The following is an 11,926-nucleotide window of genomic DNA, read 5'->3' as shown; positions in this document are numbered from 1 at the left end:
GCTTCCCAGGTGACAATAGTGGTAAAGAACCCACCTGCCGAGGCAGGAGATGTAAGAGATGCAGGCTCGATCCTTGGGTTGGGAAGATCCCCTGGAGGAGGACATGCAACCCACTCCAGTATTCTTGTCTGGAGAATCCCAGGGAGAGAGGAGCCTGGCAGGATGCAGTCCAAGGCATCACACAGAGTCAGACACAACTGAAGTGACTAAGCACACAGCCAACGCGAACACCATGTACTCTCCTTCATGTTGAACATAATAAAATATGGCTCCCTTCCTTAATGCAAAGATTAGAGCCTTTACTTTTTTTTTTACTCTTAAAAAAACCGTCTTTAAATTCCCCTTCATATCCATTTTATGATAAAGTGAGGCTAATTTCTCTTCACTACATATAATGCAAACTTGACATCCCCCATTCAAAAAAAAAAAAGAGTAAGGGAAGAGGGTTAATTAACAGGGATGAGAGCACACTTCTATGTCTTAAAATGTTCATATATGTTGGTATATATCAACAAGAGGGGTAAATGTACTTCAACTAGCAGGCAACTCCTTCTTAAATAGGCAAAAGCTAAAAATAGGAATCCCTGTACATTTGTTGCTTATCCTGCTGGTTTGAGACTGGCCACAGAGTTTGCCCGGCTCAGTGCAAAATGAAAATTCAGCGTGCATGCTAAGTTGCTTCAGTCGTGTCTGACTCTCCAACCCCATGGATTGTAGCTCACCAGGCTCCTCTGTCCATGGGATTCTGCAGGCTAGAATACTGGAGTGGGTTATCATGCTCTCCTCCAGGGGATTTTCCAGGCCTAGGGATCGAACCAGCATCTCTTAGGTCTCCTGCTTTGGCAGGCATGTTCTTTAACACTAGCACCACCTGGAAAATTTGGAGCCACTAGTTAAAATTAATTTCACGAGGGCAACAGGAGAGCATTAACCCAGATGTGGGGTACCTTTTTTGTTTAATTCTGGTAGTTTCTTAAGTAGGGAGGACTGGTTGCAGTGGGGGTAGAGGTTGTGGGGAAGGCCCATCCTCCACCATAACCACCAGGTGATACTAAATTAAAAAAAAAAAGCTGCAGGTGGGCATGGAGGAGAGTGGTGCAGCAAACACTGAGAGTACAGGAGGGCCACAATGCCCCCTCCAAGCTATGTCCATCATCAACCCTGGACCGGTAGGTACTATGATCAGTGAAGGGTGGGGCTCTTGGCTATGGCAGCCCCCCACAGCCACTGAGTGTGGCCCGCTGGATTGCAGTCTTTGTGGAGGAACGGTGTTTTTGGTGTTTGGACCTTTATTCTTGACAGAAATCCAAACCCTTGTCTGGCCCAGTCAGACCCAGATTATGAAAAGGCTATTGTCTCTCAGTGTTCTTGCCTGGAGAATCCCAGGGATGGGGGAGCCTGGTGGGCTGCCGTTTATGGGGTCGCACAGAGTCGGACACAACTGAAACGACTTAGTAGTAGTAGTATTGTCTCTCAGACTTTTGAATTGTTCTATCCATAATCTAAGAGACCAATGGGTCACTGTTACCTGGTGTCCTGATGATTGGTCTACTCAAGACAGAGGCCATGAAAGGGTTATTGTCACTTAGCTTTCTGATTGGTTTACTAAGACTCCAGGATATCAAAGAGTCATTGTTTCTTAGGCTCCCAATTGGTCTACTCAGGACCCAATGTCAATCAGTCACAATTACTTAGCCTTCTGATTGGCCCATTCAGGACTTAGGACAGTAATGGTTCTGGCAACCTGGACCTCTGACTGGTCCACAAGAACCCATGGTCACGACCTAAGGGGCAGATAGAACCCCAGCCACCCCTGGGAAGTGGAAGAAGATTAAGTGCTTGGGGTTGTATGACTGCATAAATTGCCTGTCCAGGAAACTGGCTTTGTACTTCCTATTATATAGGGTGGAGATCTCATATTTCTTATATTCTTCCCACAGTTTAATTCTTAGTCACATCTTGAGCTAAACTAGATGATCTCTAGGTACTAGCCTTCACCAGCTTTCCAAAGCACGGTCTAGGGAACATTGGAGAAATAATGGTGGCTCAGTAGTAAAGAATCGACCTGCCGAGGCAGGGGATGTGGGTTCCATCCCTAGGTCAGGAAGATCCCCTGGAGAAGGAAGTGGCAATTCATTCCAGTATTCTTGCCTGGGAGATCCCATGGACAGAGGAGCCAGGCGGGCTACAGTGCACGGGGTTGCAAAGAGTTGGACACGACTGAGCGACTAACAGCCAGCATAGCCAGTAGTTTCTCATTGAGAATTTCTCAGTCTTTAATATACTAATAGCATTATGCATTTCCAGTGGGTGTAATAAACAGCTTGTCTCAAATTTTTGTTGGGTGTGAGACAACTGAAAATACAGGCAAGAATAAGTATGCGATCCCAGAGAGTTAACGGCCTAACTTATTCTAGAGCTCAATTCTGTCCTCAACTGCTGACCCATGTATCAGAAATATCTCCAACAGGAAGGCTTGCATTCCAACGGTCAACACTGGGGCAATGACTGTTGCATAAGAGCCCATGCAGACACTGCTGGTTGCTTATCCAGTATCTGATCTCATCTTTGCTCTTAGAGTCCCGATTTCTTCAGGGTTGAAAATACTCACCTATGTGACCTAGTTTGGGCAAGTGGAAATCTATGAGACTTAAAAAAGGACCAAGTCAATGGCATGTGTCTTCTGGTCTTCATACGTCCTAGCTTGCTTTCTACTTAAAAGTCAGGAAAGAAATGTTTGTAGGTACAGGATCCAAGTTATAATCATGAGGACAAAAGCCATGGGCAAGGCTGGTGCTGCAGGAGACCTGAGCCATCCTGGTTTCTGGATGGTGGCCTTGAGCAGACGATGCGCAAGCCCTGAGTGCTGTCTTGGGGCTTCTTGTTACTGAGGAAAACGCCCCCACCCCCCTTCTCAACTAAACGGCTGTAGTTGGTTTTGTTCTGTGTAGCCAAAAGGGTGGATGGCCTGAAATACAGCATACCCAAAGCTGAAACAGCATGCCCTTCCCACCTGCTCCTCAGTTTCTGTTCTCTCCAGTTGCACAAGTGGACTCCTTGGAGGCGGTCCTCAGTCCCTCCTTGCCTTTGCTCCCAGGAGCCGTGAGCCCTGTTCCCCTGGTGCTGCTGCAGGCACTCTGAGGACAGCCTTCTGCTCCACGGCCCCGCCCAGTGAAAGCGCAGTCACTAGCGCCCCTGGGGAACCAGTCATGCAGCCTCTGACTCTGGGGACATCCTAGGCTCCCCATGGGGCTTCCCAGGTGGCGTTAGTGGTAAAGAAGCCTCCTACTGATGCAGGAGACATAAGAGACCCTGGTTCGATCTCGGATTGGGAAGATCCTCTGGAGGAGGGCATGGCAACCCACTCCAGTATTCTTGCCTGGAAAATCCCATGGATAGAGGAGCCTGGCGGGCCATAGTTCATGGGATCACAAAGAGTCGGACATAACTGAAGTGACTTAGCACACACACACACAGGCTCCCCGTGGTTTCAGAGGACAGGAGGATACCCCTAGTTAGGGATACTCCCTTGGCAGATTCCTGCCCAGCTCCACCGAGTGATGCTTTGTGACTGAACTCCTGTTTCATCCTTCCAACCAGGACAGGTCCAGTGGAGATTCTGGATTAGGCACCAGCATTTATCATTAAATTCATATTCTGTTGTTTCTGTTCATAGCTCTGAAACACTATCATAGTATCACACTTGTATTTTCCAGTCTCATGTTGTATTAGGAGGGGAAGTGGTGGAAGTTTGAGAGTCATAGGCACCTGCGGCTGTAGGTGCCTACCTTTGAAGCAGTACCTGCTGTGTTGGATCAGCTACCGAGTCCTTTTGTTTTACCTCCTAAACTCTGCTCTCGTCAGTCCGTTTATCTATGTCCCCACTGGTGCTGCCCCGCCAAGAACAGCTCACCCCTTGCAGAAGTTATCTATGTGCTTCCTAACTGCTGCCTTTCTTTTTCCCAAACACATATCCCCTCTTTTTTTAGATTTCCTTCCCATTTAGGTCACCACAGAGCATTGAGTAGAGTTTCCTGTGCTATACAGTAGATTCTCGTTAGTTATCTATTTCATACATAGTAGTATATTTGTAGATCAGTCCCAATCTCCCAGCTAATACCCCTTGGTGACCATGAGTTTGTTTTCTACATCTGTGATCCTATTTCTGCTTTGCAAATAAGTTAATCTCTACTGTTTTTCTGGATTCCCCATACAGGTGATGTATTTGTTTTTTCTCTTTCTGACTTCCTTCACTCTGTATGACGACCTCCAGGTCCATCCACATCTCTGCAAATGGCACTAATTCATTTCTTTTTATGGCAGAGTAGTAGTCCATTGTATATAGGTACCATGTCTTCTTTACCCATTCCTCTGTGTATGGACATCTATCATGTCCTGGCTATTGTAAACAGTGCTGCAGTGAACACTGGGGTGCATATATCCTTTCAAACTGTGGTTTTCTCTGGATAGATGCCTAAGAGTGGGATTGTTGGGTCATATGGTAACTCTATTTTTAGTTTTTTAAGGACCTGCCATACTATTCTCCATCGTGTGGCTGTACCAATTTGCAGTCACACCATCAGTGTAGGGGGGGTCCCTTTTCTTCACACCCCCTCCAGAATGTATTGTTTGTAGGCTTTTGATGATGACCTGAGTGAGGTGACACCACAGTGTAGTTTTGATTTCCATTTCTCTAATAATGAGTGATATGAGCCTCCTTTCATGTATTTGTTGCCAGTTACATGCTTTCTTTGGAGAAATGTCTGTTTAGGCCTTCCTCTAATTGCTTCTAATGGCTTTCCCCACAATCAAGTTTACTTCCTTATAACCCACACCCCCTGCCACCCACATTCCCAGCCATCCTGTGGCTCCTGCTTCCAATGACAAAGTTTCCCCACTGCTTTCGGGATGAAGGCCAACCTCCCCGGCCTGCGGTGCCATGGCCTTCCTGGAGAGGCCTCCCCCTGCTGCTCCACTTCTCACTGATGCTCCCTATTTGCCACGCTGCAGCCCCACTGAACAGTTTACGTCAGTGACTCTGTGCTCCACTGAACAGTTTACGTCAGTGACTCTGTGCTCCGCTGTTGTATCTCCAGGACCTTGCCAATACCGCCCTCTCCTCTCATATTCTTCACCTTCTCCCAGCTCCCCCTTATTCCATAACTCCTACCCACGCTCCAGATTCTCGTTTAGATGCCGCTTCTGCAGGAGATCATCTCTGATCTCCAAGTCACAGTGACCATCTGTCCGATGAGCTCCAAGAGCACGAATTCCCACATCAGAGCCCGGACTCGAGTCAGAGAGCCCCAGGTTTGAATCCAGGGTTAACTGGCTACTTGCTGTGTGATCTTGGATGACTTACCCTTTTAGGCTGTTTCCTCACCTATAAAGAGAGGAATAAGGAATTCCCTGTTGGTCTAGTGGTTTGGACTCTGTTTTCACTGCCAAGGGGCCCAATTTGATCCCTGGTCAGAGAACTGAGATCCCATAACCTGTGTGGTAAGGCCAGTAAATAAATAAATAAAAACAAAAACGGGAGCAACAGTAGTGAAAGTGAAAAGTGAAAGTGACAGTCGCTCACTGGTGTCCGACTCTTTGCGACCCCCATGGACTATACAGCCCATGGCATTCTCCAGGCGAGAATACTGGAGTGGGTAGCCTTTCCCTTCTCAAGGGGATCTTCCCAACCCAGGGATTGAACCCAGGTCTCCCTCATTGCTGGCGGATTCTTTAGCAGCTGAGCCACCAGGGAATTACCTCTTACTGCTTCTGTGTAAGTTAAATGAGATTGTGTATGTGATTTCCCAAGTTTTAGTGAATGGAACACAGTAATTATTCAGTAAATGATTTTTACTATCATGTAACTGTCTGTAAACCATTAGCTTGTGTCTTATGCACTCACAACAGCTTTTGTACCTGGTCTGTCAGAAAACATAACATATCCTCAAGAAGCACTTGCTGAATGAATGGATGGTCAGAAGGAATATTCCCACACCATCTTTTGCTTCATTTTAAAAGGGAAAAGTTTAATTCTATTTCAAAACAGGACTGAGTCTTTCTTTGAACTATGTGGCCTGTCAGGAGCTTCACATATATCAACTCATTTAATTTTCATCACCACTCTAAGGGGTAGGTAGCTGTCATTCTTATTTTATAGGTAAGAAAATGATGTCATAGCCACATCAATAATAAAGAGTGCGACTCTGACTTGAATTGACTCCAAAGGTGTCAAATATTTGTCGCTAGAAAATACACTCTCCCTCAGCTTCCATCCTGAAGAAGAGGGTGGGTGCACGTGTGGGAGACCCATCAAACCTGTGTGGTAGCGTTTCAGAGCTTCTCTGCTGGGTGTCTGTGCAGCTGAGGGCACAGTTGTGAAGAGGTCTCTGGTTCATTATTGGGCCCACTTCCGCATGGGTTTAGACAGTGAGTCTTTGAGAGGATGTTTGTTCACAGCATGGGTGTGGCTGTATGTGTATACACCAGCTGGATACCTGGGCTGTAAGCAAGCACACGTGTAGCTCACGTTGAGGGACCAGCTGCACACAGAAACTTTACAGAAGGCCTGGGAAGACCTGAATACACATCTCAAGGGGAGCCTCTTTGCCGGACTGGCTGTCTAATCAGACAGCCAGGGAGCGCCACGTTGGGATGAGAAGCAGGAAGTGACTCCGTGACCTCAACCAGCTAGGTTTGGTGCCAGGGCTGAGAATCAGAGGAAACCTGGGTGTTGGTCAACCTCCACCTTCCGTTCGTAGGCTTTGTCCCCTGCTGACTGTTGCCCAGGGTCAGCCTGTGATTTGGAAGGAGGAAGTTGAGAAAGAAGTCAGTAGTTGTTGCTAGAACTGAGGATTTGGTACCCCTGTGCCCTCAGCCATCCAAACACTCAGGCTGCAAATGAGACGCACTTTCCTCTAAGGGAAAGTACCTTAGGGATGTGCTGGAGGGTGAGGGGCTGGCTGGTAAATATTTTATTGATACTGAAAGTAATTTCAAACCTGCCTTTAGCACTCATACAGCCAGGATTGAAAAAGCAAATTGTTACTGTCTGGGAGCGACGGGAGGCCTGGCCCCCAAATTACTTCAGTTAATAAACCCAGACAACCAGACACCAGCCGCCCTGCCTTCTTCCATCTGTCTGTGAGTTCAGTCAGTCTCACCAGTGTTGTTTGCCTGGTGGATCGCTTTGGCTGTGAGGAAGGACACGTTTGTGAAAGTCAGGTTAGACAATGGCATTGTGGTGAAGACTGGTGATAGACCAAAAAGGAGGTTCAGGGATATGTGAAATTCAGACTAAGTCTGAGTTAAGATCTAAGAAGTCTCAGGGAAGGAGGTGCGAGAGGGAACCCAGGTTGCGGGGGTGGAGAGGCAGGAGGCAGGGCCACTACTGTGAATACGGAGAGCTACAGTGCTTGGTGGGGAGAGGAGCTGATTTAGGTCAGGGTCTGGAAGTGGCATAATCCACAATCTAGAACTTGAGTGTTGGGATGGCTGAAAATACATGGGTATAAAATCCTTAATTCTAGCAACAGCTATTGATTTCTCTATGAAACTTCCTGCTCCCAAATGACACCCTGACCCTGGATGACAGTCAGGAGGGGACGAAGCCTATGAACGGATGCTCTAAATATGGCCAACATTGGCAGCATGGTAAGGCAAATAAATAAACAAGACCTCTCTCAAAGGGTTAACTAATAGCACACCTAACAGCTAACTGAATAAGGAAATGTGTGCTTCATTTTCCCAGCCCAGATTTCAAAATGTTCTGTTGCAATTAGTATCTGTGAAAGATAAGTTATCTCAGCCTTCCAAATAAACTATCAATTATTAACTGATCTGCGGATCCCAGTACTTTATGAGTTACTGGTGTCTGGGTGGGCTGCCTCTTCCTTCTGCTGACACAAGTAACTCCCATATCTTTCTATCATCCAGGCTGATTAATAAAGGGAAATCTGACTTCTTCAAAATGTGCCCCAGATAACTGGCGTACACAACGTGTACCATGCTCACCTGTGTTTTTAATCAGATTTCAGTGAAGAGTGAGTTTCTTGGGAAAAAATGGGATTGTACCAAGAGCGGAAGCTAGGTCACACAAACATTGCTCCTCACCGTGTGAAATGGTTGGCTATCCTGGTTTCAGGTTTTGCTTCAGTGATAATTTTCATTGCTGACTTTTCAAACTGTGGGGTGGGGGAGGGGAGTAGGATATGAACGCAGAACCAGCATATGTACAGCTTTTGCATAGACCAGGAACCAAAAGAAGGGTCCTTGTGTGTAGAACAGAGTAACCGGGACAGAAACATGGGACCAGGATAGCCAATCATTTTACAAAGTGAAGGAAAATCCCATTTCCCCATGGGATTCAAAAAGCATTGAAACGTGATAGAAACAGGTAAGCATGATTATAGGAAAACCTTAATTGGCAATTATACTTTTTTCAAGATGGCAACTTAAAACTACATCTGAAATTATTGGTAGCTTACTGAATTTGTAAAATCAGTCAACTCCTTAAAAGTTGAAAAAGAGACTTCCTTTATTTTATTAATAACTGTGCTAAACTGACAGTAGTAAAAAGCAAAGAATGAAGCATAAACATGTTTATGCCCAAACTGAGGTCTGATATTCTTTGTTAGAATTCATCTTTCCTTTGTTCTTCAGGATCAGTTAGGTTGGTTCATGGTTTGGTTGTTAATGTGAAAGAGGACTGGACGAGATATACTTTCTCAATCTTCACTTGAGAATTGACTTGACAGCTTTTGTTTTTGGTTGAGGGTTTTTGTTGCTCAAAACCAATCAGTGGGGGGAAAAAAGAACTAAAATTTCCTTTATGCAAAAGCTTCTGATTTGCCCCATTCACTTTCAAAATTCCAAAGACTGCAAGAAGGAGCAGGGAAAAAAAAAAAAAAAGCTGACAGGTCAGTTTTGCACTTTGCAAATTCCTCTGTGGAAATGTGGCTTAAATTTGAAACTGCACAGCGCCCCCATTTTCAAATCCCTCATCTTTTATGAGCCATTTCTTTCTATTTATATAACTTCAGGATTCGAATGCCTTTGGCTAACTAAGGAAAGTGGAAAAGTGATGGGAATATAGAGACCACCATCAGTGAGGCGAGTTTTAAAATTTTACTCTGTACTAAGGCACCCCACTCCAGTCCTCTTGCCTGGAAAATCCCATGGATGGAGCAGCCTGGAAGGCTGCAAGTCCATGGGCGTCGCTGAGGGTCGGACACGACTGAGCGACTTCACTTTCACTTTTCACTTTCGTGCATTGGAGAAGGAAATGGCAACCCACTCCAGTGTTCTTGCCTGGAGAATCCCAGGGACGGAGAAGCCTGGTGGGCTGCTGTCTATGGGGTCGCACAGAGTCGGACACGACTGAAGCGACTTAGCAGCAAGGCTGACTGGAGTTATCCTTGAGCAGTTATTGGCTGGTTGGAAAAGCCTGACACCTTGTGGCCACGGTTAGTACTACAGCTGCCTCTTTCACAAGGTTCCCCAGTTTGTACTCTTCCTAGGGGCTTCCTCGGGTACAGTGACATAAAAGGTGCGTATGCTATGTGTAGATTTTTTGGGGAAGGACATTTTAAAATTGAAGTATAGTGGAATTTCAGTGTTTCGGGTGTACAGAAAAGTGACTCACTGTTACGTATATACATTATATATATGCATGTTCTTTCTCAGATTCTTTTCCATTAAACATTATTACAAGATATTGAATACAATTCTCTATGCTACACAGTAGATCCTTGTTATTTATCTTATATAGAGTAGTGTGCATCTGTTAATCCCCACTTATTCCTCCACTTCCTTTCTCCTTTGGTAACCACTGAATTTGTTTTCTATGTCTTTGAGTCTGTGTTAGATTCCACGTATAAGTGATATCATATGATAATTGTCTTCCTCTGACTGACTCCACTTAGTATGATGATCTAGGTCCATCCGGGTGGCTGCCAACGGCATTATTTCATTCTTTGTTAAGGCTGAGTGATATTCAATTGTACATATATTCCACATCTTCTTTATCCATTCACCTCTTGGTGGACATTTAAGTCTGGGTTTTTAAAACATTTTTTCATCTTATACCTGTCTCAGGATCTCCACTGAGTCAGAGTTTTTGATCAGAAAGCAGGAGACACACTCAGAGCCTCCATTTTACAAGCAGGAGATGTTTCTTCTGTTACCAAACAAAACTGGAGGGAACATCAACTCAGTATCATTTCCTATTTTTAGCCTTAGAAGAAAGAGAAGTTGGAGGACTAGGGTAGGGCATTCCATGTGCTTTCAAGAAACCCATGAAATGTTATTTTTATGTTAAAAATGAAGGAAATTGAGAGATAAGGTTGTAGTGGAATGAGAGCATGCGTGCTAAGTCACTCAGTCATGTCTGACTCTTTGCGACCCCACGGACTATAGCCCACCAGGCTCCTCTGTTCATGGAAATTTCCAGGCAAGAATAGTGGAGTGGGTTGCCATGCCCTCCTCCAAGGGATCTTCCTGACCCAGGATCGAACCCGCATCTCTTGTGTCTCCTGCATTGGCAGGTGGTTTTTTGTTTGTAACCACTAGTGCCACCTGGGAAGCCCCGGGAATGATTATAAAATGGATTTTATTTCCAGCTCTGGTTCTGTCACAAACCATATGTGATCTCAGGGAGGTCATTTACCCTCCATGGCTTTCATTCCAACAAAGCTAGGAGATTGGACCAGCTCATTTCCAAGGTTCTCTCTGGCTCTAGATCTCTGTGGTTTGCCCATGGCTGCTCCTCACCAGCTGTGCTTCCGAGAACACAAACTGGTTTTTATCTTTACCCATCATGCTTCTGGTCCTGAGGTCACGTAGGAGCTTAGGTCATTCATCCAAGTCTTCAATGGCCTGTGTCTTTCAGATCCAACAGTCAAATCAACCCACGGAAACATGCTGATCTTTCCTAGTTCACTTGACATCCATTAAAGAACTGAATGCACTGCCTTCATCAAACTGTTAGAAGAAAAAAATTTTTCTTTGGCAAGGGATACAAACTCGATCTGGAATCTCTAAATAGGTCCTTATCTTACCCTCTTTTAGTCTTAGAGATTTTATGACGACCACAGATTTCATTTGTCATTCTTTTGACTTTACTTCATTGTTATTATGTAGCTCCAGGGTCTCGATCTTGATGGTATGAAGACTGGCCGCCATCAGGAACGCAATGGCATCATGCCATCATTCGGTAGAACCTCAAGTAGCATTACTTTTGAAGATATGACAACGAAGACATAAGCCTTCGTACCAAAGACTGATAGCTCAAAAGGGTAGGCAGAAGGCTATGTCAGCACAGAGACCTGAGACCAAGTCAGCTTGGGGGATGTTACTTGGTAAATCCTGAAGGACACGTGTGAGTAGCTAAGCATGGAAGGGCTGAGGTGGGGAGGGGACTGCTTCTGGGAAAACTCGTTTCAGTGAAATAAGAATTTCCCAGCGCCTACTCCCTGTTTTCAGTGATTTGGCTTCTTCTAACCTCAGATAGGTAGGATTTGGAGGATATCTGATTTTAACCCAATATAGTTCTTTTAAAAAAATTTTAAATTTATTTTATTCGAGTCAGTTTACAATGTTGTGTTAATTTCTGCTATACAGCAAAATGATTCAGTTATATATGTGGGATTCCTTAGTTCCCTGACCTAGGGGTTGAAGCCAAGCCCCCTGCAGTGGAAGAACAGTGTCTTAACCTCTGGACTGCCAGGGAAGTTCCCTACTATCTTTTAAGGCTCACCAGTTCATCTGTATTTGTCTTTTCTCCCGTATCTCCTGATTGCACAGGTACTACACTCTCTTTGCACGCCATTGGGTTACCTGGTTCCCAGCTTCTTCCATTTATGATATGATAGCCAGTCTTCAATCTCTTGTCAATATGGAGTGGACTTGCAATCTTCAGAATCTCTTCAGA

Source organism: Ovis canadensis, chromosome 23 (assembly GCF_042477335.2).
Source record: "Ovis canadensis isolate MfBH-ARS-UI-01 breed Bighorn chromosome 23, ARS-UI_OviCan_v2, whole genome shotgun sequence".
NCBI classification, from domain to species: Eukaryota; Metazoa; Chordata; class Mammalia; order Artiodactyla; family Bovidae; genus Ovis; species Ovis canadensis.
This window is presented reverse-complemented; position numbering follows the sequence as displayed.